The sequence below is a fragment of the Oryzias melastigma genome, linkage group LG19 (assembly GCF_002922805.2).
Source record: "Oryzias melastigma strain HK-1 linkage group LG19, ASM292280v2, whole genome shotgun sequence".
Lineage (NCBI taxonomy): Eukaryota > Metazoa > Chordata > Actinopteri > Beloniformes > Adrianichthyidae > Oryzias > Oryzias melastigma.
The window spans coordinates 1190908-1195527 of record NC_050530.1 but is presented as its reverse complement, the minus strand read 5'-3'; the positions used below and the strand labels follow the sequence as shown (position 1 = coordinate 1195527).

At 42.4% G+C, this 4620-nt stretch overlaps 1 long non-coding RNA gene across 1 annotated transcript in view; it reads right to left on the bottom strand.

Moving 5' to 3' along the window:
- The window catches only part of LOC118600185, a 65401-nt gene extending 62145 nt beyond the window's left edge, over nt 1-3256 (bottom strand). The window contains exon 1 of the long non-coding RNA XR_004949761.1: nt 2883-3256. This is a non-coding gene — a long non-coding RNA (uncharacterized LOC118600185). The remainder of the gene's footprint in view (nt 1-2882) is intronic.
- Between the last annotated feature and the right edge of the window lie 1364 nt (nt 3257-4620).

The following is a 4620-nucleotide window of genomic DNA, read 5'->3' as shown; positions in this document are numbered from 1 at the left end:
ACAAAAAATACAAGCTATAACATTCTTAACAAACTGAACGTTTTGATACCAAGATTGCAGAAGTTGCTGAAAATGTGATCGAGTTTTCTTGTGTCAAAAAGAAAAATAAATAAGAAAAAGAATGCTTACAAAGCGTTCACCCAAAGTTTTTCCCTGAAATGTCTCAGCAGAAAGCTGCCACAATCCCGACACGAGCAGCTTAGTGAGGCCGCTGCAGTCTCCGAGGAGCGTCTGCTGCACTTGACCTTCTCCAGAGCAGGAGATGGAAGCAAATGCTAATCTGAGTTCGTATTTGGGAGCTCTTTAGAGGAGGGCCCGCTGTCTGACACATCAGCATGTTCCTTATCATAGTCATAAACAAGCCCGGCAGCATTGTGCTGGGAGAGATAGGAGTGTTGCTTTAGAGTGACCTTGTTTACCTCATTTCTATCCCTGACTTATCACTCTGGGTGTAAAAAAAATAAATGTGCTCAAATTCTTTATTTCTGAGCCTGCAGAGGCAGGTTTGACTGGTGATAAAGTTGCTTTAAAAGTCAAATCTTGGATTTCCCTAAACGTTTCCGGAGACAGTAAGCAGACGTTTGGTAAACTGTTTTGTTTAAAGCTCCGACGCTTACAGAAGCAGCACGACTTAAACACCAGAAAAACAGATGCTCCGAGAAATAAAACTCACATTTCCGTTCATGCATGCAGAAAATCCAACTCAGTCTGGGCACCGGCGTTTACCAGAGGAACACAAACGCACCATCTGACTGCAGAATGCATCACTGTCGGCAACCACAGACAGAGAAATAGCTTTTCAAAATGATCATGTCTATTTGAAAAGAACACAACAGCAAAACAGTTTAAATTTAAGTCCCAAACGGTCGTCTGCATGTGCCGCCCCACCCCCGACCGGCCCGATGACTGCTACAAACCCCTCCCCCGCTGCCTCTGCCACCCAGACCAGATTTACATGTTCCTTTTTTCGAAATGGTGGCTTTTCAGTTGGTTTATCTCCATAGCAACCATTTTATATTTTGGTCACTTGGGGATGACGAACAGATCTATGTCATTTTTAAAAGAATTGGCAAGAGTAAACCTTTGGGTTTCCTTAGCAACAGAATTTTTTTTAAACCATGCCCACATTCCTAATAGGTTCACAGCGCATTTTATATTATTTTATTCAGCTTTAACCAACAATTATTGTAGCACATTTTTACAAAATTCTGGTATAAATTGTGCAAGCAACAGGGAAACCCCTCGTTTGCTAGCTCACCACGCTAACGTCGTTCAAAATCTACAACTTCTAACTCAAACATTTTTTCCCAAGTAATTTCCTGATGAGGCTCGAGGAGTTAAGAGGCGACAGATAAAAACCGCTAGAAGGAGTTTAAATTTGTATCTGGGACTAAAGGAGATTTCATTTGAAAATTCAAAATGGCCGTCCTTTTCCCAAGGTCAAAGGTCATAAAACTTTGGTTGTGGTTGTAGGTGTAATTTGGCGGCATGTGTGAGAAATTGAATAAAAATTGCTGAAAAAAAAATCCCATATGGTGAGAAAATGTGAAAAAATCTGAAAACAAAATGACCGCCAAGTAAGAGTGTCTCGTAGCCATCCCATAATTTTAACACTTCCTTTGGATATCACTGATATCCATGTTTTGGTTTATTGGTTGGTTGATTTTAAAATATTTTTTTGGTTTTTTTTGACGGTTTCTCCGCTGTGATGTCATGTTTTGAGGGGAGGGGTCGCTCACTCAACGTTCATTTTTGTTCGATACTTTTTTCGTGCAAATTTTGGGGAGTTTTTTAAATATGTGGCGGGTTAAATATCTTCTGAAGGACAAACAAAAGAAGAGTTGGTAAAACAGACAGAATGAATTATGACTAAATGAGATTTTGAGTCTTTTATTGCAAAATAGTGTCCAAACGTTTCCTAATTTCAATTGTTTTGCTTGGTTGATGCTCTTTAACTGCATCTGGTTCATAAACCAAAAGATGTGGCTGTTGTCGAGGTAACAGATGCTGGAAAAGTTCCAAAAGTCAACCAGGAACTAATCTGTGCAGCTTTTTACTTTTTCAGTGTGACAAAAGAGGAAAAAGGAAGAATGAGGAACAAAAGAACTCCAAGTAGATCCCAACATTTGTCTAATTAAAGAGATTCTCAGAGGCTCCGTTTGCTCTGAAGGGTTTTCCACCAAACAAAAGCCGAGTACGTAGAAAAAGAAACGAATGTACACTCATGGAAATTGTCAATTGTGTTGTTTGAAGTTGATACTTAATAAAAATGATTGCCCTTTTGTGAGCAGAAGAAGCTGATTAAAGTTAATGTTAAAGTGAAGGAAGTTTCTGAACATTTTCAACAATGAAGGTTAATAAAAATACTTGATAAAACAGCAGAAAGTGATTGCAAATTCAAAATAAAATGACAGTTTCTGGTGGCTGTTCATTGGGAACCCTTAAGAGTGAAAGCTTCCTGCTAATAAATCTCTGAGCGTTTGATAAAAGTTAATGAGCATTTCTTTAAAAACTGTTTTCGAATTACAATAAAAGCAATACCAAAGAAACAGCAATGGGCTCCAACACAATTTTTAAATCATTTTTCTTACATTTTCCCAATAAAAATCCCAACAATTACCATTTTCAATGGATTTCTTTCTTATTTTTGACCCTAAAAAAAGAGAAAATAAAGTCCTAAATTCACATAAAGTTCTAAAGTTACGGATCAGATCAAGTTTAAGCACCAGACAGCTCAGTTTCTCCTCTGATAAACTGATATTTGGAGCAAAAATGACTTTTAATTCTTTGGGCCTACAGCCCTAAACATTTCCACGCTTAAAAAAGTCAACTAAATGGACCTTTTCTGGTAAAAAGTTAATCTAGGACGAGATCCAGCTTACCTTAAAGGTGTGCTGACTTGACCCAGGCCTGTCTGCCTCCTCCTGGTAGATGTCTTGACAGGATATGACATCACTGATCTGGTCCTTCCAAAAGGCGGGACAGGAACATCCATGAACAGGGCTGCTCATTCCGGGTCCTCGAGATCCTCCACCCAGACTGTCTTTCAGACCTCCAATCTCCTGATTAGCTCAGATGCCTCCACATTCTGACTGAATGAACACACCTGGCCCAGGTAATCAGCAGTGAGGAGTGCAGGGAGAGCTGGAGAACAGGCATGGTGGTAGATCTTCAGGACCAGGAGTGAAGCTACCCAACTAGGTTGAAACACTATTTTCTCCTCAGCGACCCGGTTAACTCCAGGCCTTGAGGGCTGCTTTCCTCCATGTTTTCCAACATACCTGCTCTGGCATGTTCTCATTGGCTGGACACACCTGAACCAGGTAATCAGTCACGAGTAGGGCTTGGATATCTGGAACCCATGCTGACACTGCAGCCCTCGAGGTCTGGAGTTACCAATCCCTGGTTTTAAAGGTCATCAGAGGATTTGATGGTCAGACAATCAACAGGCCACGCCCCCCATTTCTGAGGTCAAGTTGATCAGAAATGACAGAAGACTCAGGATGAACTCAGAGAAATAAATGTATTTAGGTTAATAAACCAAAACCATTTTCTTAATTTCCTCACTTCACTCAATCACCTGATCAACCGACCTTAGAGTAGAACATTCCAACATTGACTTCCTCCAAATGCTGAGAGTTTCCACTTGTGAACTGCAGTCACCATTAAATGGAAGGATAAAGGAATCCTGTGTGTGGTCATGTGATCTATTGGTCTCATTTAAAGTCTTTTTTTTAGATTAGTAGTTTATACCAAAACCGTCCAGGATGTTCCTGGTGTTTGTTCTGCAGCAGGTTGGAAAGTTCTGTCATCGTACTGATGAAGGGATGGACGGATGGATGGACGACGGATGAATGAATGGATGGTTGGATGGATAGTCGGATGGTTGGACGGACGGAAGGACGGATGGATGGTTGGATGGATGGTCAGATGGATGGACGGATGGATAGTCGGATGGTTGGACGGACGGAAGGACGGATGGATGGTTGGATGGATGGACGGATGGATGGACGGATGGATAGTCGGATGGTTGGACGGACGGATTGATAGATGGACGGATGATGGATGGATGGATGGATGAATGGATGGACGACAGATGGATGGACGACGGATGAATGAATGGATGGATGGACGATGGACAGTCGGATGGTTGGGCGAATAGATGGATGGACGGACGAATGGATGGACAGATGGATGTACGGATTGATGGATGGTCAGATGGTTGGACGAATGGACGGACGGATGGAAGGACGGATGGATGGATGGTCAGTTGGATAGTCGGATGGTTGGACGGATGGAAGGACGGATGGATGGATGGATGGATGGATAGTCGGATGGTTGGACAACGGACGGACAGATGGACGGACGGACGGATAGATGGAGAGAATCACAGATGGACGGATGGATGGATGGAAGGATGGATGGATGGATGGCCAGATGGATAGTTGGATGGTTGGACGGACGGATGGATGGATAGATGGACGGATGATGGATGGATGGATGGATGGTCAGATGGATGGTTGGACGGATAGATGGTCGGATGGATGGACGGATGGATGGTCAGATGGATGGTCAGATGGATGGATGGTCAGATGGTCAGATGGATGGATGGACGGATGG